The sequence below is a fragment of the Equus caballus genome, chromosome 18, assembly GCF_041296265.1.
Source record: "Equus caballus isolate H_3958 breed thoroughbred chromosome 18, TB-T2T, whole genome shotgun sequence".
Classification (NCBI taxonomy): domain Eukaryota; kingdom Metazoa; phylum Chordata; class Mammalia; order Perissodactyla; family Equidae; genus Equus; species Equus caballus.
Genome location: NC_091701.1, coordinates 1,772,094 through 1,798,832, shown reverse-complemented (window position 1 = coordinate 1,798,832; position 26,739 = coordinate 1,772,094).

Genomic DNA, 26,739 nt, shown 5'->3' with positions numbered 1-26,739 from the left:
TGAAGCAGAGTCACTTGTGTTTTGCCACCGTGACTCTAGAGAGGGAATTGTCGAGTCACTGATGCAGAAAGTTTAAAGATTAGTTTAGAAACATTTGGGCCCTAATTAAACTGGTAGTACCATGCTGCCAGTTTAATTAGGAGGAATAGCCAGAGTCACCACACCAGATCTTTCAGTCATCACAGATGATGGTGAACAGCATAGACTCTCTGCTGGAGGTCATGACATTCCTAAGGAACTCAAAAGAAGGAAGTTGTCATCTTATCACAGCTGGGAGGGGCCATGAAATCTACAGAACATGTGTATCTCCTGGAGGGTGCATATCCAGGTGTCTTAGTTAGTCAGAGGTCATTCAAAGTTACAATATGTTTCTTTCGTTTCTACAATATGGCTCCCCTTATGTCAACCTGTGTTGAGTATGTATCAAGACTTTCTGAGAAAGGCTTTTTGCTTATCTTACAGCCTCAGCCTTAGGGGCAGGCATCTAATTTACCACACATCTAGGGGCTTGTATACTCTCCAGAGACAAAAGTTGGCAGATGCCATCTTTATACTCTCCCTCTGCCTCCAGCTCACCAACAACTCTGGAGAGGAACTGATACCTTCCTCTGTCACCCTGATTTTTGTGGCTGCCGCCGGGGGGACCCCTCTAGATCACTGGCTCTTGTGGCCAGTGAGGCTTATGCTTGAGGATCCTACGGGACTGTAACCAATGGAGAAAGAGTTCTTAAATGGCTACCACTCCCAGGATACAGCAAGAGACAAGTCAGAGGAACCCAATCTTTCTGTGAAAAAGGCCTATTAGCTTGTTTTCTTAGCTGATGCCTGAGGCTCAGGCTTGTAATTAAACACACATCCAAGGGCCGACTCCCAGTCCTTCTAGAAACCCTGGAGGGCGGGTGCTATCTTTGCTCTCCTGCTGTGCTAGTCCTCCCAGAAAGGAGCTTTTACATGGGTCTAGTGCCCTGGTTTTTACGTCTTCTGGCTTAGTGTTCCTGAGTCCTAAGAACTGTTACTGGTTGGCTGGCTAGTTGGTTGGCTACCTCCACCAAGCCACTCCATAGACAGCAGACTGAAACACACTCCCAGCCTTTCTACGAAAGATGTCTGTTTGCTTGTCCAGGAGCAGGTCTAAAGGGCAGGCCTCTGGTTAGACACGCATCTAAGGGTTTACAAAAAGGAGGCTGGTGGAGGCAGTAGTCTTTGTGTTCTCCATCTGCCTCACTCCACCTCACTGGGATCTCCCAGAGAGGAGCTTATACCCTTCTCTGGTGCCCTGATTTTTGTGACTGATACCAGGGGACACCTTTAGATAGCCTGACTCTGGAGGCCTTACACTTGCAGTCCTACAGGACTGTAACCAAAGGAGAAAGAATTCTTAAACAGTTTAAATTCTTAAACCCCAGAGCACAGCCAGAGGCAACAGACCCAGCAGCCTAGTCTTTCTGTGAAAGAAGCCCATTACCTTATCCTTATAGCTGTGGCCTGAGGGCCAGGTTTCTAATTAAATGCACATCTAAGAGCTGACTGTACTCCTTTCCAGAGACCTTGGAAGGCTGGCATCATCTTCCTAGGGAAACACACCCCAAGACCTTCTCTGAAAGAGACTTATCTGCTCTTTCACAGATCTTCCCCCTAAGGGGCTAGAATCTGATTTTGAACACTTCTTGAGGCCTGCTTAGGTGCATTCTGGAAACAGAAGTGGGTGTACACCATAGTTGTGCTCTCTTTCTGCTACACTCCATGTTGCCAGTATCTCCTGGAAAGGAAATTGTATGCAAGTGTGGTGACCTGTCTTTGGCAACTACCACTCAGGGGAGACTCTGGTGGCAAGCAAAACTTACATTTGTGGTCCCATAGGCCTGTATATATTTGCATTCTTTAAAAGCTGCGCCTGAGGGTCTGGCTTTCATTCAGACTAAATCTTGCTGCTGACTGATATTCTTCCCTTTTTGGACACTGACAGGTCTTGGCACACCCTCAAGTACTGGGAGTCATTAAAACAATAGGCCGTTTGGACAATCACAACCAAGAGCCAGGGCACGGTTGAAAAATAAGATTCATCTCCTACAAGAGGACAATCCTTTAAGACCGGGAGAAGTGACTGTTTTATCTAATACATAGAAATTAATACAGAGAGTCAAGGAAACTGAAGAAATAGAGGAATATGTTTCAAACAAAAGAACAAAATAAAACCTCAGAAAAAAATTCTTAATGAAATGGAGATAAGTTATTTAGCTGATAAGGAGTTCAAAATAATGGTCATAAAGATGCTCACTAAACTAGAGAGAAGAATGGATGAACACAGTGAGAATTTTAACAAAGAGAAAGAAAATAAAAAGAAAATACAAAACAGAAGTCACAGAGGTAAAGAATACAATAAGTGAACTGAAAAATATACTAGAGATTCACAAGATGAAAAGACATAAAATGTGACATTAAAGACAAAACTTAGGGGAGGGAGTAAAAGTGTAGAGCTTTAGAACACATTCAAACTTAAATTATCAACTTAAAATGACTGTTATAAATATAAATTGTTATATGTAATCCTGATGGTATTCACAAAGCAAAAACCTATGTTAGATACAAAAAAGATAAAGAGAAAGGAATCTAAGCAAATCACTGAAGAAAGTCATCAAACCACAAGGAAGGAGCAAAAGAAGAAGGAAGGAATGGAGGAACTACAAAGCAGCCGGAAGAAAATTAACAAAATGGCAGTAAATACGTTGTTGTTAGTGCCGTTGGGTCAATTCCAATTCCTGTGTACAGCAGAGCGGAAACCTGCCTGGTCTTTTCGAGCTGTCCTCTCATCTTCTGGCATTATATCAGACAATATTCTGCTGCTGTTCATAGAGTTTTCATGGCCAATTCTTCCTGGAAATGCGTGGCCAGGCCCTTCTTTCTAGTCTACCTTAGTCTGGAAGCTCCACTGAAGTCTGTCCACCATGGGTGACCCTGCAGGTATTTGAAATGCTGGTGGCACAGCTCTCAGCATCAAGGTAACATGCAGCTACGACACTATGACAACCAACAGATGGGAGGTGTGGTTCTTTGAGTGGGAAACAAACCCAGGTTGTGGTGGTGAGAGCATGGAATCTTAATCACTACACTACCAAGTGTCTATAAGTAAATATGTATCAATAACTACTTTAAATGTAAATGGACTAAATTCTCTAATTGAAATACATAGACTGGTTGATGGGGGGGAAAAAGACCCTTCTATATTCTGCCTGCAAGAGACTCACTTCAGAAGTAAGGACACACAGACTGAAGGTGAAGGAATTAAAAAAGATATTCTATAGAAATGGAAAACAAAAGAAAGCTAGGATAGCTATACTTATGTCACACAAAATAGACTTTAAAAAACTAACAAGAGGGGCTGGCCCCGTGGCCGAGTGGTTAAGTTCATGCGCTCCGCTGCAGGCGGCCCAGTGTTTCGTCGGTTCGAATCCTGGGCACGGACTTGGCACTGCTCGTCAGACCACGCTGAGGCAGCGTCCCACATGCCACAACTAGAGGAACCCACAACGAAGAATACACAACTATGTACCGGGGGGCTTTGGGGAGAAAAAGGAAAAAATAAAATCTTTAAAAAAAAAAAAAACTAACAAGAGACAAAGAAAAGCATTACATAATGATAATGGGATCAATCCAAGAACAGGATACAATATTTGGAAATATTTATGCATCCAACATAGAAGCACCTATGTATATAAAGCATATATTATCAGAAATAAAGGGAGAAATAGCAATACAATAATAATAGCAGATTTTAATACTCCATTTTCATCAATGGATAGATCTTCCAGAAAGAAAATCAATAAGGAAACATCAGCCTTAAATGACACATTATACAAGACGGACTTAACAGATATATACAGAACATTTCACTCAAAAGTTACATAATACACATGCTTCTCAAGTGCACATGAAATATTTTCCAGGATAGAGTATATGTTAGGCTACAAAACAAGTCTTAAAAAACTCAGGAAGATCAAAATCATATCAAGCATCTTTTCCTACCACAGTGGTATGAAACTAGAAATCAATCGCAAGAAGAAAACCAGAAAATTCACAGATATGTGGAGATTAAGCACCACTCTACTGAACAAACAATGGACTGAAGAAAAAATCAAAAGAGATATCAAAAAATGCCTTGAGGCAAATGAAAATACAACATACCAAAACTTATGGGATGCAGCAAAAACATTTCCAAGCGGGAAGTTCATAGTGATAAATGCCTAGATCAAAAATCAAGAAAAAAATGTCAAATAAACAAACTAACTTTACACCTCAAGGAATTAGAAAAAAAGAATAAACAATGCCCAAAATTAGTAGACGGAAGGAAATAACAAAGATCAGAAGAAAAATAAGTGAAATAGAGACTAAAATGATAATAGAAAAGATCAATGAAACTAAGAGCTGATTCTTTGAAAGATAAAGAAAATTGAGAAACCTTTAGCTAGAATCAGCAAGAAAAAAAGAGGAGAACTCAAATAAGATCAGAAATGAAAAAAAAGACATTATCTCTGATACCACAGAAATACAGAGGATCCTTAGTAAGAGATTACAATGGACAATTATATGTCAAGAAATGAAACATCCTAGAAGAAATGTGTATATTCATTGAGACATGCAACCTACCAAGATTGAATCACAAAGAAATAGAAAATCTGAGCAGACTCATTACCAGTAAGGAGATTTGATCAGTAATCAAAAGCGTCCCAACAAACAAAAGTCCAGAATTAGACAGCTTCATTGGTGAATTCTACCAAATATTCAAAGAAGAATTAATACCAGCCCTTCTCAAACTCTTCCAAAAAATAAAGGAGGATGGAACACTTCCAAACTCATTTTATAAGGCCAGCATTACCTTGATATCAAAACCAGACAAGAATACTAAAAGAAAAAAAAATTACAGACCAATATCCATGATTAAAATAGATGAAAAAATCCTCCACAAAATATTAGCAAACTGAATTCAACAACAATACATTAAAAGAATTATGCACCATGATCAAGTGGGATTTATTCCAGGGATACAAGGATGGTTCAATGTACACAAACCAATCAATGTGATACATTGCATTAACAAAATGAAGGACAAAAATTATATGATCATCTCAAGAGATACACAAAAAGCACTTGACAAAATTCAACACAAATTTATGATAAAACTCTCAATAAAATGGGTATAGAAGGAAAGTACCTAATATAATAAAGCCCATATATGACAAACCCACAGCCAACATCATCCTCAATGAGGAAAACCTGAAAGCTTCTCCTCTAAGAGAAAGAACAAAGATGTCCACTCTCACCACTTTTATTCAACATAGTATTAGAAGTCTTAGCCAGAGCAAGTAGACAAGAAAGAGAAATCAAAGTCATTCAAATTGAAAAAGAAGTAAAATTGTCACTATTTGCAGATGGCATGATATTATATAGAAAACTCTAAAGATTCCACCAAAAACTGTTAGAGCTAATTAACAAATTCTGAAAAGTTGCTGGATATAAAATCATTATACAAAATCTATTGCTTTTCTATACACTAATGGTAAACTATCAGAAATAGAAATTAAGAAAAAAAATTCCATTTACCATTGCAGCAAAAAAGAATAAAATATCTAGGAATAAATTTAACCAAGGAGATGAAAGACTTGCACATAGGAAACTATAAAACATTGTTGAAAGAAATTGAAGATGACAGAAATACATGGAAAGATATTCCATGCTCACGGATTAGAAGAATTAATATTCTTAAAATGTGCATACTACTCAAGGCCACCTGCGGATTCAATGCAATTCCTATCAAAAAAAATTACAATGGGATTTTTAGCTGAAAAGAAAAAACAATTCTAAAATTTGTATCGAACCACAAAAGACCCCAAATAGCCAAAGCAATCTTGAGAAAGAAGGACATAGCTGGTGGTATTATGCTCCAGGATTTCAAGCTATATTAAAAAGTTATAGTACTCAAAACAGTATGCTATTGACATAAAAACAGACATGTAGATCCATAGAATAGACAGAGAGCCTAGAAATAAACCCCTGAATATATGTTTGATTAATTTACAGCAAAAGAGCCAAGAATACACCATGGGAAAAAGACAGTCTCTTCAACAAACGGTATTTGGAAAACTGGACAGCCACATGCAAAAGAATAAAACTGGCCCACTATCTTACACCAGACACAAAAATTAACTCAAATGGATTTTACTTTAATGTAAGACCTAAAGCCATAAAACTCCTAGCAGAAAATATAGGCAGTAAGTTCCTTAACATCAGTCTTGGTGATGATTTTTTGATTTGGTTGGGGGAGGTAGGCAAAATGGGTGAAAGGGGTCAAAAGGTACAAACATCCAGTCACAAAGTAAATGCCATGTGGATAATAATGTCCAGCATGGTGACTATGGTTAATAATACCGTATTGCATGCTTGAAAGTTACTAAGATCTTTAAAGCTCTCATCACAAGAAAAAAAATGTTTGTAACTATGTGTGATGACAGACATTAATTACACTCATTGTGGTAATTACTCTGCAACGTAAACAAATATTTAATCATTATGTTGTATGCCCAAAAATAATAAATGTTATATGTCTATCATACTTCAATAAAAAATGAAATATGGTTGAAGAAAGCAAAAATTATAGCCCACTCTTAAGGAAAAAATATAAAGATCTGAAATAAAATATATTAAAGTGGGTTTATATCAGAACTGTTAAATGTTTTAACATTAGGAAACCTATTATTGCATCTCATTTAATATGACATGCTATTGATTATAATACACATCAAATTTAATATAGCACTAAGAAAGAAAAAACTTTACCATTCTAATAGTCTGGCAGACTATTAATTCTAAGACATCCTGATTTCAGAAATGTCAAAATTTGAAAAAAGTTTATCTTAGAAAAAATTAAAATAAATCAGAGAAAAATCTATTAATGTATTTACTTAGATTTTAACAGAGGAAAGTATTTGGATTATACCAATAGACACTGAAAGATTTAATCAAGATTACCAGAAAGATATCTGGTAATCCCGAATACAGAAAGATATCTTTGGGGAAACAAGTCACCAAAGCAAAATACAGGAAGGAAGAATCCACTCAGGTGAGTAGAGGGAAGCACAGAGTATTTAGCACATTTCAGTAAACTGGGGCAGGGAAAGGTTTGCACAAAAGTTCCCTTAGGTAGCATGGTGACACCCTCATTTCACAGGGAGCATTTGAAGGCAGTGGGAAGGAATGTGATGCTGAGTTGGAGGCACGATGCTGTGTAAACGCATCCTCACCAGAGGGAAGGGGAGGCTCAGTGAGGACCCAGCGCTCCTCTCGGCCAAGCCACCTTTCAAGACTGACATTTAAAAATATCCATAACTGTTCGTTGTACACCAAATGAATGAATGCAAAAACCTCAGGTGCGGTGTGTCACCTCTTTGCCATTCACCAGAAGCTCAGCCAGGACCATCCTGGGAGTAAGCGAGCTGTGAAATCCAGAACTGGCATTGACTCTGGTGAAAGATTGCGCATGTTTTAGGGTGAATCATATAAACCCGCTATACCCTGATGCTTCTCAAAGCTAAGTGATGGGTAAGGCAGTGTCTAAGGGACAGGAAAGAGGGTTGAAGGAATTATGTGGGATGCTAGCCCAGGCCGACTGAAATTAAAGGGACAGTAAGACCTCTGGTATTGTGAGGATACACAAGGAGAAAAAAGGATCTACTGTAATCTTGTCATGTTAGCCTGTAGCGTCATTCCTTTCAGACAGTAGACAAGAAAGAAACCTGTTGAACAAATGTATGGATGAGTGATTTGATATGGCATATGTACATGAATGCTATATGAAACGCTATATAAAGGGGAAGGGGCGTCTACAGGCCAGGAACTTTATTATTATAACTCATTTAATGCTAAAAAAACGCCTCTTAGAATGAGCATTGCTCTTCACATTTTAGAGATGGGCAAGTGAGGTTAACTGATGCCACCCAAGGTGGTGAATTAAGGATTCTGGTAGAAATCACTGCCCCCTTCTTCCCCTCAACCCCATCGCCCCAGGGAGATAGGTGGAGCTGGAGAAAGTCTAGAAAGTGTCCAGAGGCCTTGAAGAGTCCACAGGAGCACTGCAGATGGATTCAGAGCTGGGGCCTGAGAGGAGGACTGCCTCCCATGCCGCGTGTGGGGTGCGGGCAGACAGGAGCCATCAGGGAAGGGAAGGCGTGAGCTCTGCTGGCGGAATGGCCGGCTGGAGCTGAAAGCTGGACAGACAGCCTCCTCCCAGGGAGGGGAGCTTTTGCAGCCAATAGTCGCTCAGCTTGACACAGGTGCTGTTTGACTCTCCCTACCAGATTAAAGTCTGCAGTTCTCTCAGTCATGGATATCAGTTTGTCGTAACAAATATGCAATTAAGTTGTTATGTGTCGACGCTGGCTGGTCATATAGAAAGAGATCACTTGTACTGGTAATTCTGGAAGGAAAAAAAACAGAGATTTCTCCCTGCTCCTGGTTCAAGCTCTTATCTTATTTTTGCACATTTTCTCTTTTCAAATATATAATGTTTGAATTGCCATCTTTCATGAGGAATGAGTTTAAGCCATTAAAATATTGTGCCCAAACAGCCCATCTGTGCTGTTGCCTGGTGGGCAGCCCCTCCACCCCCCTCACACACTCACACCTGTGTTCCTCATCACTTACCACTGGATCCAACTCCCACCCATGATTCAAGGCACTCCCCACAACACTGTCCTCACCTGGAAAGGGCCCCGGCAGAGAGCTACAAGACCCCCCCCACATACACACACACAGAGCACAGGTTTCCATGTGTGCTGCTAACCCCCTCACTCCCACAGCCCAGCCCTTTGCTGGGGGCTCCGCAGAGGTAAGAGCCGGAGCCATTCTAAAAAGCTGCTAAATGGCCCAAGCAGGCAACTAGATAAGACATCCAGTGGGTAGGGGAGGTGTGTCCAGCTGAGAGAGGGCATTTTGTGAAGGTTTATGAAATGATTGTTGAACCAAAGCAGCATTTAGGCCAATGAGCGGAAAGGAGGTCTTCTGAAGAAAGTTTTGCTGCCAGGGAAGGGAAGAAAGGGAAGCAGACACAGGACGCCAGGCCTAGACTAAGGCCCAGGGAGACAGTGGGGTGAGGACGTGTCCATGTTGTGGGGTTGTGGGAATGGGCCCTGGAGAGAGGAAAGTGCTTGTAGAATTAGTGTTTCTGCTTCTGTGCTGCTGGTTTACTTCAGAGTAACCTCAATATCTGGTTCTCATCTTCTTCTGAGTTTCCTCCACTCCTGGAAGAACATACACTCGGACACACACATACATACACACGCACCAATTGGTCCAAGCATCGCAGAGTCACACACAAATTGCTGAAGGCTCTGTGGAGGAGGAAGCGGGCGGGCTTTCCCCAGCAGACAACACCTTGTGGGTAATAAATTGCCTTGAGTCCCTCCAGTTTTCTGGAGTCCTGTACTTCTCTCTCCCCTCGCTCCCTGTCTGTTGGCAGGAAAGCCAGCTTCCACTATGAGGAACCAAAACTTCTGCCTGAAGCTGCCACCCTCAGGGCACTTACCAAAGGCGCTTGCCAGCTGGAATCACCTCCCCAGCTGCAGACGAGATCAGGTGTCTATCCATCTGTGACGCCAGCTTGTATTTGGCTTTGCTCCTATCAGACCAGAACTGATATGGCAGAGCTGTGATAGATGCAGCCACTGCAGTCAAACTCATTGAGTGATTCTGGAGTTTCAGAGTCTCTCTGCAGAGTAGGGTGGCCTGGGAGAATTGCTGTGTGGTAACTCAAGAAGAGGGTCAGGGGACCTGCCCCCAAATGTTTATAAATTGCAGGCAAGTCACACAATCTCTGAACCTCAGTTTCCTTGGCTGCTGAATGTGGATAATGAATAGCTGCCTACCATAAACTGAAGGGTGAGTAGGAGGTATAGAATGTGCAACAGAAGAGAAACTCAACAAAGGCGTGGGAGAGGGGATATCCCCAGGTTCACTAATGTAGGGGAGGAAGATCTATTCCTCTACCCTATAGGTTCTTCTGGATGGTCTGAGAATTAAATTGACTTGAGACGGAATAACAGGAGAAAAATCAAACAAAGTTTATTCAAGTGTGTCATGGGAGAAACCCAGGAGAACTGAGTAACGTGCCAAAATGGCCAAAGCCACCACCTTAAATACCATCTTCAGCTAAAGACAAAGGAGGATGTTTGGGGTAATGGTTTGGGACTTCAAAGGTGAGGAAGGCAATTCACATGGAGGCGGGAAAGCAAATGTTTGGTAAACAAATGTTGACCATGCCCTGCAGAGACAGCGAGAGGTGGAGGGGACTTTGATCACAAGGCCCTTGCTGGGCTCCTCCCCGTCCACCACCCCTACTTCATGCCATAGTAGAGTTGTCTATGGTGACAGCTCCTTCCTGGGACAGGCCTTCTATCTTTAATTCTATTAGGCAATTAGGAGGAAGGTCAAACTTTCTTCTTGAGTCTTTTGTCCTTAAAAATAATCAAGCTAGGGGCCAGCCCAGTACCATAGTGGCTAGGTTTGTGCACTCTGATTGGGTGGCCCAAGGTTTTTGGTTTGGATCCCAGGTGCAGATCTACACACCACTCATTGAGCCATGCTGTGGGAGTGTCCCACACGCAAAAAATAGAGGGAGATGGGCACACATTTTATCTCAAGGCTAAGCTTCCTCAGCAAAAAAGAGGCAGACTGGCAATAGATGTTAGCTCAGGGCCAATATTCCTCACCAAAAAAATCAAATAAATTAAAAAAATATTCAAGCTGGGACTGGCCCCATGGTCTTATGGTTAAGTTTGGGACTCTCTGCTTCAGCAGCCCAGGTTTGCAAGTTCAGATCCCAGGAGCGGATCTACACCACTCATCAGCCATGCAGTAGCAGCAACCCACACACAAAATAGAGGAAGATTGGCACAGATATTAGCTCAGGGCTAATCTTCCTTAAGCAAAAAAAGAGGAAGATTGGCAACAGATGTTAGCTCAGGGCTAATCTTCCCCAGGAAAAAAACTAAAAATAAAAAAAAAAGATCAAGCTGAAGAGACACATTTTGGGGTGGCAAAATCTGATCCCCCACACTAGCAGTGCCTAAGCCTAACCCGTGTGGGGTGTGTGCCAACCACTGCCTCCTCAGTGAAAGGAACCCCCTTTGGCTTCCTTGACTGCACCCTCTTTTGCATTCCAAGCCTGTATTATTCTGCTTATGCTGCCACAACATTACCACAGACTGGGCAGCTTAAACAACAGGAATTTATTTTTTCACGGTTCTGGAAGCTGGAAGCCCAAGAAAAGGTGTGAGCAGGGTTGTTTCTTCTGAGCCTCTCTCCTAGGCTTGTAGACGGCATCTTCTCCCTGTGTCCTCATATGATCTTCCCTCTGTGTGTGTCTGTGTGCTGATCTCCTCTTCTTTTAAGGACGCAAGCCCCATCGGATTAGGGCCCACCCCAGTGGCCTCGTTTTGCATTAATCACCTCTTTAAAGGACTTATCTCCAAATATAGCCACATTATGAGGTACTGGGGGTTAGAGCTTCAACATAGGAATTCAGGGGGCACACGATTCAGGCATTCCCCACGGCCTCCTCCCCTCCTCTACTTCCTGCGTGCACCCACCTCTTCTGTCTGACCTCTGAATGTTGAAGCCCTGGTGCTCTCTCTACGTTTATTCCCTCCATGATTTAATCCAGTCCGTGGCTTTAAACTCCATCTTTATGTCATATGTTTGGTGTGTGTGTTGAAGCGGGCTGGTGGCCCTGTCCTGAGAGGGAACCTTGGGAGGGGCAGGTCACAAAGGGCAGGAGAGGCTAACTGTGGCTGCGTGGAGTGGGGTGGGTCAAGGCGGAGGTCCGGGAGGGCACGCAGCTGCAGTGGCTCGGTTCCTGGACCTGTGCTAGGGGGCCATCTTTTGGAGGATCAACAACTAGAGGTGGAACTTACTTGATCAAAGACCACAGTGAGCTAGGTCTCTGATGCCTTATTCCTTGGCTCTGAGCAGCCAGCTGTGGGCATGTCCAGCACCTTCACTGGTGACCTGCAGGGAGGAGAGTGTGATATACTTGATGTGCACTACTGTATGTTAATAACTTTGTCCAGGGCAGAGCAAAAGGAGAGGCCACTGCCATGCCAGTCATTTCTGAATGGTGTCCATGGTATCACTGCCACCGTTCCCATCCTCCCAGTAGTGTCACAATCCTGGCACAGCCAGCCAGACTGTGACAAGCCTGCTGGACAAGACCCGGCTGCCAGAGGGAGAGGACGCAAGACTTCAAAGACCTTAGAGCCGGCAGGCTCCTTCCTTGAAGTCTGTATAGGATTCCTTCCAAGAGCCAAAGCTTGCTGCTGGCAGTTCTTTTTACCTTCAAGTGTGCCCCCTTCAGGTGCACAGGATGACCTCCTGGCCTATTGGGAAAAATCTCCTTTATTTCCTGAGATAACCAGCGCAGGGTGACAGCAGTGCCCTGGCCATCCTGGCTGAGATCACAGAGGTTAAAGCTGCGTTTGAGGAGAGGGCCAGCAGGCGCTGGCTGAAAGCCCCTGCGGAGACTTGAGAGAAAAAGGCCGTGAGCTTTGGGGGGGCCACAAAAGCTGCCCTGCAAAGCCCCATTGCTCCCCCAGGCTGGCCTGCAAAATCCAGTGCCTCCAGAAATGTCCAGGTCGACATAAGCCCCTACTGGGAACTCAGCATCAAGGAGGGTCCTGCTGCCTCTCCAGAACTTGCCACAAGCTGAGTTTCAGGGGTCCCCTGGATGCAAGCCACTCTGTGTACCCCATGTTGAACCCTTGACAGCATCCTGATCATCTGAGCGCTTGAATGCCCATCCCTACAGCCCAGGCAGCTCAGTGTGCTGAGGGACTGTTTGTCAGAAAGGTCTTTATTCATTGAGCCCATAACTGCCATGCACTTATTTTTGTGCATGTGCAGCTTGTGTGCGTGCTTTAATGTGTAGTTAATGGGTATCAAGACGTGAAATGTGCACGCCTTGACCAGCATTTCCACATCTAGGAATCTGTCCTTCAGAAACATCTGCACTAGTGTGTAAACCAAATGTGTTCTACAGTGTTCCCTGAGGAATTGTAGTATGCTCTCCCTGGCACTGGGACTGCTCAAACAGAACTCAGATGGCCATTTCGCAGGGGTGCTGTGGAGAGCCTGCATCACAGGTGGATTGGGAGTGGTGACCATGAGGGGATTCCAGCTCTAAGCTCTTGAGCTGCTCAGCCACAGAAGGGAGGACGCAGACCCTCTAGTCTCAATTTCCATCTTCTCTTCCTCATCCTGACCTGTCCCACCCTGTTCCCCTCTCCCTGCCCATCCCTCCCATCCCCTGAGCTCCGTGGAGAAGGGGACAGGCATCAGCAGGCATCAGCAGGCACTAGGAGCCCTGACATGCTCCCTGGGACACCCGGACCTCCTCCCAGGTGACTCTGCAGGGGAGTAACCCACTGTGGCTGCACTGCGCTCTCCTCTTGAAGGCTGGGGAGTCACCCAGGCATGAGGCGGCAGCAGCAGGGTGGGCACAGGCCAAGCATGGCCCATCCTCAGGGATGGCACCTCCATGTCTGCCCACCCAGTGCAGATGACACAGCAGTGCTATTATTAGACACAAACACAAGTTCCCTACCGGCCACACAAGAGGGGCCAAATAAAAACTGGAAAGCCAGGCTTATGGCAAGGAAAGGGTTTTTATTTCAGATGATATCAGATAGGAGATGAGAGTCAGCCCTCAGATTGTCTCACCTCCTCAAAAGACGGGAGGCGAGGGGTTTTAAAGGTTGCAAGGAAGGCAGCTGTTTGCTGGGAAGGGAGCCTGTGGCCTTGCTGGTTGGTGCATTCCCACCAGCCTCTGTTTGGCCTTGTGAGGCTGTTTGCAGGAGGAGGATGGCAAGATAAGGGAACCCACAGGTCAATGTCCTTGGTTGTCTGCCTCTGTGATGGATGGTGAATCCTGGTGCCAGGAAGCCAAGGAGTAAGAGGGAAAGGGGGCGGTGCTTTAGTTTTGACCCCAAATACACTGGGTTTCATGTAGGGGAACCATATCAGGGCCGGATCAATGCCCCGCGGGTCAGGGAAGAAGCAGAGTCAGCACGTACTCAGAAGGGGCTGAGTGGCCAAGGAGCGTACCTCCAGCACGTGAGGGGTGCCACCATCCCCGGTGCAGCATGGCCTTGGGGACTGAGGGCAGCACCGCCACAGCCTGCTGTGGAAGCCATGAGGGGAGGCTATGGGGCGGGTCTCAGCCTCGCAGAGTGAAGCCTTAAGCGTGAATAGAGGGAAGCCAGAGCGTCTCTCCACCCAGTGCAGAAGCCTGGAGGGAGGCATAGAAGAGACAGGAGGACAGAGCACCCCCAGGACAAGTGCCTTGCTGCCACACTGCGCGATGCGTCAGCACACACGGAGGAAAACGCCCAGCCATCTCCTCACCTACTCTGTGCAGAGACAGTTACCCCCTTACTGGCCAGAGATTCCACTTGATCTAAATGATTACCCCTCCTTTGTGGGTGTCTGGGAGTGGCCTGCTCCACCAGGAGCAACCCACCAGGCATCCTGTATGGATTCGGCTGAGATGTGACAGAGAGCATGCCCTCCCCCAAACTGCCTGTTGTCGGGGTAAGAGGAAGGCATCCAGGAGTAGGCCAGGACATAGGCTGATGAGCGGTGATCAGCACCAGCACAGCCTACTGTGGAAGCACCCAGGAGGGGCCCCACCCCACAGGAGTAGCCCACCACTTCCCAGAGGCACTGACAGCTCATCCCAGACCCAAAGGATGAACAGGAGTGAGCTCAGCCAGAACAGGGACTGGGCCAGGAAGAGGCTGGGAGTGGACAGCGCATGCCTTCCAGGTACACAGCAGAGGGAAGAGTCTGCACACGCTTACTCAGGTCGAAAGGGCACAGTGTGCACGTGATGTGGAGCAGATCAGTGTGCGCAGAGTGGGGACGTGGAACTAGGAGAATGGGCAGAGCCCTGAGGACGACAGGTTAGGTATCCTGCCCTTTTGTTAAGGGCAGTGGAGGCCTTGGAAGGCTTTTAAAGTTGAGAGTGACAGGATTAGTTTAATACCTTCTCTTTAACTGTCCTAGCCACATGTTTGTTTATTCTGCCAGGAGGGACCTGAAGCTCATGGAGGAGACCTGGGTGGCTGATGAGGCCCGGGGAGGACCCTAGGGACTGCTTGTTAATGCAGGTGTGTGAGCCCTGGGCAGGTCTGGCGCTCCTAAGCTTTGGTTATGTAGATGCAGGCTTGCTCCCAGGCATGTTAAAGCATTGTCTGGAAACCACTGCTGGACTTCCCAGGACTGGCTCTTTCTTTAAAAGCCATTTTGCAGACAGGTTCAGCCTCTGAGTTTCCTCTCTGGTCACTCCAAGGACCCAGGAAGGACAGTGAGGGGAAGGCAGAGGAGCTCTGCAAAGCCGCCCAGGCTCTAGGCGGCAGAAAGCACCAGGCCAGCCGCTCCCAGAAGCTCCCTGTTCCTTCTGCATTTTATTCCTGGGGCTTCTTGATAAGAAGAGGTTGGGAACAGGGTTAGAATTTGCCTGATGCTGTTTTCAGGCTTAGCATTGGGAGGTCTCCTAGCAATAGGACCCTTGGCAAAGAAGTCCTCCTTCCCTATAAGGAGTTTAGGAGCATATGTGGCCTCAACCAGGGACAGTCCTCAGCCTCCCAGCACCCCACCAGGCTGTGCCTACCTGTCCGGCACCTCCCATCTGAAAATTCAGGAGAACCAAGCCACAGGCAGTGTTAGGACCCTTCCCACAGCCCCGGGGACAAGGACGGGAGGCAAACAACTGCAACCTCTCACCACCGCCGGGAACTGTGCTGGTGCGCCCATGCTCCTTGCAATGAGCACCCACGATCTGCGGGCAACCTGGGGCGCCTTTCTCACCAACTTCTCACTCCTTTCCCCTCTTGATAGATGAGAATGCCAAGGGCCCTGCCTGACCCCCACTGCTTAGACTTAGCGCCCCTGACACTGGTTCTGATCTGATTTCTGGCCTGAATTCAGTTTGGCTGTTTGCTAGGGTTCTGATTAGAGTTGCTACATAAAATACAGGTCACCTGATTAAGTTAAAATTTCAAATAAACAACATTTTTTTTAATATATATGTGTTAGTTTCCTACAGATGCTGTGACAAATTACCACAGACTTAATGGCTTAAAGCAACACATTTGTTGTCTCCCAGTTCTGGAGTCAGAAGTCTGACACGGGTCTCCCTGTGCCAAATCGAGGCACCTGAAGGACTGCGCTCTTTCTGGAGGCCTAGGGGAGAGTCCAAGTCCTTGCCCTTTCTAGCTTCTGCAGGCTTCTGCATTCCTTGGCTCTGACTCCTCTCTATCTTCAAAGCAATGGGCAGTCGAGTCTTTCTCATCCTACATCACTCTGATGCTGCCTCCCTCTTCCCCATTTGAGGCTTCTTGTGATTCCATTGAATTCCAGCAGCTAATTTAGGTAATGCCCCTATTTTGAGTTCATGAGCAACCTTAGTTCTGCTCTGCCATGTAAGCTTCACAGTTTCTAGGGATTGAGACATCTCCTTGGGAGGTTTACTCTGCTGTCAACACAAATAACCCATAATCAATCTATAAATCAAAATTTGGGGTGAGTTTATTATGAACTAGGTCTGCAGACTATAGCCCAGGGGCATCCTTCCCCAAAGAAGGAAGCACATCAAAGAACTGGGGTGTATAGAGTGGTCCTATACTGTCTTGGAACAAAGAGCGTACATCATGTAGGGGAGGAAAACATTTCCTCTACCCACTGTGGGTTCCTCTGGCCAGAGAATGAATTAAATTCACATGAGACAGAATCACAGGAGAAAACTGAATAAAGCTTTATAACAAGTGTACATGGAAGAGGCTCAGGCAAGCTGAGAAACTCGCCAAAATGGTTGAAGCCACCACCTTAAATATCATCTTCAGCTAAAGACAAAGGAGGATGTTAGGGGTTGGGGGAGTCAGTTACAGGAGGTTACCAGACAAGCACAGTAAACAGGAATAAGATTATTATGCAGATTTAAGTCCTTGCCTTCTGCATTGATAAGAGTTTCTAGAGATAAGGTCATCCCCTTTCTTCCTGGTACAGAGAGGGAGACACCTTGGCAGATGGAGATTTCCCTTACAATGTAAATGTTTCTTAACAAAGGGTAAGTAAATTCTACTCCTCAGAGCCTCCTTCCCGTCTGAAGTTTTTAAAAGTAACCAGCCTAAAATAATCCTCATGCCAAAGAGACATATCTTGGTGTGGCCAATTCCCATCCACCACAATTGCATAAGACAGGAATGTCCCTTTTACTGCTGTCACGAGATGCTTAGCCAGCACGGCAGCTCAGTGGTCATGAGGTAGACACAGCAGTGATAATTAAGCCTTAGTTTCCAGGAAGAGATGCTTATCCTTAAGGAAATGCCAATATGGGGAGGCAATATCCCTGTCTTTAAGGGCATCATTCTTGTCTTTGGGACTTTGTAGATGTTTAAAGCAGATGTACATGGCATGAAAAACAAGGTCAGGCTGAATCAGTTTTAAACCAAATGGCTTCCTCGTATGCTCCAATATATCCTGCTGTCTTTCAGCACAATATCACAATATATATGTCTCAAATATCTCATGAGGCATAATTACACCAGAATTTATCAATTGTTTTTCTGAAGTTCAGATTTAACTGGGCCTCTGTATTTCACTTGTCCTCCCTGGAAACCCTTGCTCTGAGCCCAGGACCCAGTTCCCATCCATCCTCTCCTAGGAGCTCATGCCCTGTGGCAGCTTCATTCTCTGTCAAGCCTGTTGGGCCCACTGCTCATTGGTGACTCTCATGTTCCGGATCCATTGGATTGAGTGACCTAGACTGCCAACGTCTCCTTGTGTTGCTGCTGCATCCTGCAGGTCTCCTGTCTGACACAAGCATCCTTCAGGGGAGACCAGGAAGTAGGCAATGCTAGCATACCACCTTTCCCAGGGGAGAGATGTGCTCAGAACTGAGGTCCAGATCAAGCTGGGCGGGGGACATCAGAAAGAGCTGTACCAGGTGGGGGCGAATGGTCAGGGCAAGGGGCCTGGTCCAAGTCAAGAGCTCCCAGGGTCAGAAGGACTGCACAGGGTTGACTGCAAGGGAGCTGCTGGGAGGACCACCGAGAAGGAAAACGTTGAGGCAAGGCCCACCTGGGAGGATGAGTGGGGAGGACATGTGAGGAGGAGGAGAGGGAGGCAGACGGAGGAGATGGGGAGATAGAGGAGGACAAGCAGTTGAGTTAAGAAAGAAAGTCTCAGGCAGCATAGAGGAGGGAGACACAGCCACTGTCTGAGCTGTAAATGGGTGAGGAGGGAGCCGCTTTCTGCATTCCGGGTCCTTCCCATCACCCACAGAACCTCAATGAGGTCCTCCAAGAGAGGATAGCCTGTCCTATCCTCTTGAGGCAGGATCGCCCTCCACAGCTGCCTGTACTGCCCTCTTCTTCTTTCACCTGAAGAAACCTCCCGAGGTCCCGAGGCACTCCAGAGGCTGCCCAGCTATTTCAGTTGGAGTTGCACATCCTCCAGGGCCCATTTCTCCCAAAGGAAAGTGCTGGCTTTTCCAGGCCTGTTGAGGAGAGATCAACAAGCACATCCGTGGTCTATTCAGAGACTAACCTCAAGGTGCAAGAGACATCCCCGGCAGACCTGATCATAAAGATGTGGACCAAGGAGAGGTTTCTGTGTCCCCTGTTAGGAGAGACATGCCTGACACCCCTGGGGTTCATTGTTCATGTCTTCTTTGACTGTGGTCTTTTGTTTTAGATGGTTCTGTGCTTATGCAGACCACTTCACTGGGGAAAAGACATACATTTACTTTTATTTATCATCCTTTTGGCTTCAGACTTTAGCTGAATCTTCTCCTTCTCCACTTACCCATCACTCTCTGACCTCCACAGCTTTAGAGACCAAACTCCTGGGCATTGCACATCTCGGGAGCACTCCTGAAGGTTTTCTTTGAGAAAGAATTCTAGATGAACTTTGACAAGCCACCATGAACATATCCTGGAAATCTCAACCACCTATAAGGGTTTGCCGTCCTCCCATTCCAGCATAAAGCTGCAAGTCATATACTCCTGTACACATGTACAAACCACACAAGTTCTCTTCAAGTAAGGCTGATAAGCAGCTCTAAGGAACCTTCTGATCTCAGGGCATCTGCAGGGTAGAGGTGTCAGAATCTTATTTTTTTTTTCTCTGCTTTATCTCCCCAACCCCTCCCCCCTCAGCATTATGGGAAAGTCCTGTTCCAGCCTGGGCCACCTTCTCTCTGTCCACAGGTTCAGCCAGCCTCAAATGTCCAGGACCAGTCCTGAGGCTGGGATGGAGGGTTCCAGTGATGTGGGGACATGGTCCCCAGTGACCAGGCCACCTTGGGCTCCCCCTTACCTTCCCCTTCTCTATATAAGCCACCTCCTCTCAAGAACAGGAAGCTGGGAAACCATCATAGAAGCTGGACACATCATTTCATCTTTTAAAGATGTGCAGAACATCCAGAAATCTCCTGGGCCTTCTTTCGTTTTTCAAGAGTTGCACAAATCACTGAATTCCTGAGGCCATCCACATGACCACCAAGGAGATGTGTGGCCTGCCCATCACAGCAGCACAGTGCAAAGGCTGGGCTGCCAACAGGTTGGGGCTGGTAGCTCCATGCCTGTAGGGAGGACCACCTTCTTTAAAGGGGCCTACATTTATAGGCCAAGGCCTTCTTTCATCATCAAGACTCTCATTTATTCCACTAAGGATGCCATCAAAGATGTTTTGGGGCGGATCTAAGATCTGTTCCCCCTGGCTGCTTACCTCATATGCAAGATGCACTGGACACAGGCTGCACAGAATCTGGTCAAGGACAGGTCATTCCTGTCGAGGACATGCCCTGGGACAGGCAGGAGGAGAGGTGTCCTACTCGGTCCAGCCTAGGCACCAAGACAGGGCATGTGCAGAAATCATAAAATAAGAGCCTCAGGGACTTGGCTTATGCCAGTTCTCCCAGCCCTGGCTGACCTGGACCAAGTTCAGGCAAGTTGAGACCAAGCCCAAGGGGTGGAGAGAAGCACAGACATCTTCAGAGCACTGGGTGACATCAACATGCCACTCAGCCTGCTCCAAGCTCTGCAGGGCCGGAGCCCTCCTCAAGATGGCTGGGCCTCAGGTGCAGTGTCTGCAGGACCATCCGGGAGCCCTTAGGTGTGTGTGGCTGTTTCTGTCTCACTAGTCCAGATGTGAATCCAGCAGTCTCTTTGCTGCTTTCCACCAAAGAGAACGATTTGAGTACACAGGACGGTGAGAGAGCCATAAATTTTACTGAAAAACCAATATCTGGGTGTTATGGAGGGAGTTCAAGCTATGCAACGTACTGCAAATGTGTTTCAGACCTGCATTAAGTCTCGCTGTCCTCACAAGTCCTGTGGCCACCCACAGGGGACCTCCTCTCCTGGCCTCCCGGTAAGCCGAGCCTCCTGTCATGCTCCTAAACAATTGGGGCTCACACTGCAGAGAGACTGAGAACCCCCGTAAGAAGAACTTCCCTGAGCACCCAGTGGATAGTAGAGAGTCCTTCCCGTGGTGACAGTCCCTCCGGTGGTGACACCCCCTCCCATGGTCACAGTCCCCCCCCATGGTTCTCATTCACAGTACTGGGTTCTTTTCCTTCCTCATACATCACAGTCACATTTTTTGTTGCTTTCTTACTTAATTTCCACCTCCCTCACTAGGCAGCCATTTCTATGGCCGACAGTCATCACAAGCTTGACAAAGAGCTGGCTCTCAATAAATGTGTGCTGGACACATAAGGCATATCAGTACCCTCTAGGGTCCCAGGAAAGCCAGTCAAGAAATCTGACAGACATGGCCGGCCCCTGCGGAGGAAACAACCGGTCCTACCAAGAAGGGACTACAAAACAGAACTGAGGAGGTGACTTTTTGTTTAACCATGCAGAAGCCAGTGAGCATCCAATAGATGGTAAGGTTGAAAGGGGAAGGAGAAAAGAGACTTTGAGAGAAAGGGCCCATCTCTGTGTTTGAGGATCCACACACTGTGCGGCCAGGCAGGCGCTCAGGTACGTGGACAGGAGGATATAACATGCTGGGGCTCATCCTCTAGCACAGAGCTTGCAGGTCTAGCTGCTGCTGGTATAGCTTGGTCTGAATCTGAAGCCCTGAGAAGCAGGAGCTCTGATGTCTGAGGGTGGGAAAAGTGGACAGACGTCCTGCTCAAGAAGAAACAGAGGGACTTATTCCTTCCTCTGCCTTTTTCTTCCATTTGGCCCTGAACAGACTGCGTGACGCCCACCCACACTGATGGCCTCTTTACTCAGCCTACTGACTCAAATGCTGACCTCTTCCAGAAACATCCTCACAGACACAGCCAGAAATTTGCAGGCGGCTTTCAAGGCCAGATGTAAGCATATAATCCCTTGCTCTCTGGTTCTGAGAAAAAACCCTTTCCTCGCTTCCTAAAGGGCTCTGCATTTTTTAATTTGATGTAGGCTGGGAAATCAGGCACCCAGGGCTGTTAGCATTACATTGAAACAAGAAGAAATTGACTTGAGGGGTGATTAAGATATTTTCTGACTGGTGAATAAAACACATGAAATATACTGTGTGGATTTTGTAGGTTTTTTTCTACTTAAAGGGTTTTTTTACTACCACCCTTATCTTCAATGTTGACTAGAGAGCTGAGCAGATCACATGACATCGAGTAAGTATGACCACGTTACCCATTTGGGTCATAGGCTGACAGCTCCCCAAAAGACCACAAGAACAACTTCTGGTCAAGCAAAGCTGTTTATTACATTACTGCTGTAAGGAAGAGCACCACCTCGACAGCATTCTGGTAGCATCTCAGAAAGGGGACCCTAGGAAAGATAGTTACATGGTGTTAGAGATCACTTTAAAGCAGGCCTTGCAAGGAAAGGGACTGTAAGGGAGTTTTGTGTAACAGATTTGGTTCGGTGGGCACAGACAGGAGAAGGTCTTGAAGTGAACATTGACGTATCAAGAAGTTAGTTTTGGGCTGGCTGGGTGGCACAGCGGTTAAGTTTGCACATTCTGCTTGGGTGGCCTGGGGCTCACCGGTTCAGGTCCCGGGTGCAGACATGGCACTGCTTGGCAAATGCCATGCTGTGGTAGGTGTCCCACATATAAAGTAGAGGAAGATGGGCACGGATGTTAGCTCAGGGCCAGTCTTCCTCAGCAAAGAGAGGAGGACTGGCAGTAGTTAGCTCAGGGCCAATCCTCCTCCTCAAAAAAAAAGGAAGTTAGTTTTGATAAGTAAGCTGTTTAATGTGGCTCCCAGTCTTACCTTCCAGGAGCAAGTGCTTTCCAAAGCGAAATAGCTCAGTTATGTTTGCTTGTCCAATATTGCTTAGCACAGGAAATAAGCAGGCTGCAGATTACAGCTCTTAAGTACCACATCTAACTTTCTGAGAACTGTTGTTAGGGCAATTAAAATTAAATAATAAGTAAGAATGCTTTGGAAAGTGAATGGACTCTCTCGGGTAATACACCCGCTTCACATCTACCCTGTGGGTTGGGCCAGGCTCACATCCTAAACTATGTTGGCTTGGTCCTTTCAGTGGCCCAGGAAGCCAGGTGGCCTGGGTTCAGCAGTTAAAGTGAATTTATCCGGTAATGTCATTAATAAAGTCAGCACTGATTTCAAGCCCCCGGTCCTCTCCATGGCCTCCTGCCACACACAACTTCGTGCAAGCATTAGCCCTTGAACAAATCACACCTCGCAAAATCAAGATGATGCGTACTGTGCAACACTGCACCAGACACGGTGAGAGAGGATAGCGATGAAAGACAAAAAGAGATCATAATTCTGTGCCTTAAGAAGCTAGCAGTCTATTGGGAAAAAACAATTACCATAAAATGTGAAATGTGCAACAATTTGGCTTTTACCAGGCAGGGTAGATGTCCACCAGAGATATTGTTTTTGTTTTGTGTGTCTTTTTTTTCTCCCAGGGGAGGAGTGGTGGTGGTTGTGGGAGCAGGCAGACAGGAGGAGTAAGAAAAGCTTAATAGAGGATTCGGCTGGAATGGGCTCTGAAAGGTATGCCTGGAATTTCCCAGATAAAGAAGGGAAGAGGTGGCTTTCCTGGTGAAGGGACTCAAGTACAGAGGCAGGGTGTGGGTGTGTCCAGGCACTGCGTGTCATCTAGGAGTGACTTGGTTCATTTCTGCGGATAAAGTGCCCTATTGATGCCCTGCTGTGCAGAGCATCACGGTCCCATGAGCAGAGCAGGATTCCATCTGGGGACTCACAGCAGCATTGCTGAAGGGCTGGAGAGAGCCACAGCCCTGTGGTGCAGAGAGCAAAGCGATGTTTGGAGCTCACATTTACTCCAAAGGCCGGGAGAGGCTGGGTTTAACTGAACTTCAGCTTAAAGCTTGAGGGGTCAGCACATTCGAGGGCAAAAGAAAGGACTGAAACCTAAAGACCCGACTCAGAGGGAGGGACAGATGGGAGAGCAGCCTTCCACTTTGGGCTGACGATTTGAGTGCAGTGGCCACAGGACCAGGAGCAGAGGACTGCACCTGCACAATGTGCTCACCCCAGCGAGCTCTCAGACACCAGCACGGGGCCTTGGCTCCTGCAAAGTGTGTGGCTGTGTAATACACCGCAGAATCAAAATGACTTTTCCTCAAAATGCACGGTGCTTCAGGTATGCTAAATGTGATGCTGGGCCCCGGCAGACAGAATTCATGTCTTTACAGTGCCCGGAGCTCTTGGGTGCAGTGGCATGCCAATGAGGCTGCATGGGATGCCATTTGTCTTGGCTTAACTGATTGTGGAGATGCTCAAGTAGAATTAGAGGAACTCTTTAGAATGCTTTCTCTCCCGATGAAGTCTAAGGAGGAGAAAATGCAGGAAGGGGCAGTATTAGTACACTCTAGAAAACCTGCTGAAAAACTTGCCTATAGAAGTTTGGCAACAGGAAATACTAGAGAGGAGGAGGAGGAAGAGGAGAAAAGGGAATCAGTGAGATTTTTGTTTCATGATCTGCAAGGACCGAGTCTCAGACTGAATCTCTACTCCTGGGGTCATCACACAACAACAACTAATAATAATAATACCGACAGTCATTTCCTGGGTTTCTACCACGTGCCAAGTGTTGATCCTTCCAAGCAGGTAGCAGGTATTGTCCCGATTTTACATATGGGCTTACAAAGGCTGAGAAAGATCGAATAATTTGTCAGTGTACATGCAGCCACAAGCAGAAACTCTAGGCCTCGACCCCAAGCACAGGTGGCCTGTCTTCTATGGGGAAGGGGCTTGAGTGCTTCTCTCCTCTGGATCTGGGGCAATGTGTCTGCACATGCTCGTCTCCTGGGTGGCGCGACAGAAACCTGTGAGAAGCACATCTGGCGGACGGGCTGATGCCAATGCCTGTTCTCCATCCCAGGTGGCAGAGGTTCAACAGCTGGAGAAGACCCAGGCTTTCCAGACACGATTTCTCCCTGAAGAACGCCTAAATACTCCTCCAGGTTATCAGACGCTCTCTTACTGATTTTACTGAGTTTGAAAATGTGAACTTTTTAACTTAGTTAAAATTCTGACTTTGTTTAAAATGCATGTGCATTTTTGAGATGCTTGGTGAGTTCTAAAAGTTAAAATTATGTCTTTCTGACAGGCCAGGAAATACTGTCTCTAATAAGCTGAAATTCTCTTTAAAATGTACATTCTGAGAGGCCCAGACATGGTGGCCTAGTAGTTAGGTTCAGCACACTCCTCTTCAGCAGCCCAGTTCAGTTCTCAGGCACAGACCGTGCTGTGGTGGGGGCTCACAAACAAAAAGAGGAAGATTGGCAGCAGATGTAGCTCAGGGAAAATCTTCCTCAGGAAAAAAAAAAAATCTTGGAGCAGACACTCTGAGGCAGCATTGGCTCATCCAGTGGGCGGGAGTCTCAGCACTAGCTCTAATCCATGGTTCTCAAAGTGTGGGTCCCAGACCAGTAACATTAGCATCACCTGAGATAATGTAGCACCTGTTAGAAAGGCAACTTCCCTGGCCCCATCCAGACCTGAGAGTAAGTTTTAACAAGCCCTCCAGGTGACGCTGGTACTGCTCAAATGTGACAACAGTCCTCTAAACCTATTTATACTAGCACATCCCCAACCTTTGATTTGGAAAACCTCCATCAATGCCACCATAGTTGCCACCATCATGTGAACCAGGTGCCACGTACTGCTCTAAGCCTTCTGTATAAAGTATCGTGTTTGTTTAATTAAAAAAAGAAACCCATGGAACATCCCAATTTTACAGCTGAGAGAGTTGAATCTTAGAAAAGTTAAGGAGCATTCCAACGGTAGACAAGGTATGTAAGCTAATTTAAAGCGGCGTCTGTACCCCCACACCCAGGAGAAACGTGAAGAGCCTCATTTCAAGGAGAGTTTCTTATTGGTGAAGCGGTACCAAGGGTCAAGCCAGGATTATCAACTCGTCTGTACATTAGCATCACCTGGGACGTTTTAGAGGGTTTTCCTCCAATATTTTGTGGTCAATAGACATAAAACAAAATTTACTATTTTAACCATTTACAATTCAGTGGCATTAAGTACATTTACAATGTTGTGCAGCCATCACCACTATGCATTTCCAGAACTTTTTTATCCTAAACAAAAACTCTACCCACTAAATAATAACTCCCCATTCCCCCTGCCCCCAGCCCCTAGTAACCACTATTTTCCTTTCTGTCTCTGTGAATTTGCTTATTCTAGGTACCTCATATAAGCGAAATCCTACAATATGTGTTGTCCTTTTCTATCTTGCTTGTTTTACTTAGCACAATGTTTTCAGGGTTTATGCGTGTTGTATCATGTATCAGAATTTCATTCCTTTTTAAGGCTGAATAATATTCTATTGTATGTCTGTACTACATTTTATTTCTCATTTCCGTTGTTGATGGATATTTGGGTTGTTCCCACCTTTTGGCTATTGTGAATAACGCTGCTATGAACATTGGTGTATAAGCATCTGGTTGAAACCTTGCTTTTAATTATTGTGGGTATATACTTAATATTGGAATTGCTGGATCACATGATAATTTTACCTTGAACTTTTGGAAGAACAGCCAAACTGTTTTCCACAATGGCTGCACCATTTTACATTCCATCAGTAATGCACCTGGGTTCAAGTTTCTCCACGTCCTCACCAACACTTATCTCCTTTTTTTCCTAAAAAAAAAAAAAAGCCATGCTAACGGGTGTGAAGTAGATCACTGCAGTTTTGATTTGGTGGAGTTCCCTAGCAAAGCCATCTTGCTCAGGGCCTTCTCTTGTTGGGAGGGTTTTCTATTATTGAGTCAATGTCCTTACTAGTTATAGCTTTATCCAGATTTTCTACTTCATCATGATTCAGTCTTGGTAGGTTGTGTGTCTCTATGAATTTATCTATTTCATCTAGGCCATCATTTTGTTGGCATACAACAATTGTTCATGATACTTTCTTATAATCCTTTTTATTTCTGTAGTATTGGTAGTCATGCCCCCACTTTCCTTCCTGATTTTAGTAGTTTGTGTTCTCTCTTCTTAGTCAGTATAGCTAAATGTTTGTCAACTTTGTTAATCTTCTCCAAAACCATCTTTTTAATTTTGCTTTTCTCTATTGTTTTTCTAATTCTATTTTATTTGTCTCTGCTCTAATCTCTACTATATTCTTTTTTCTGCTAGTTTTGTGTTCAGTTTACTTTTCTTTTTCTAGT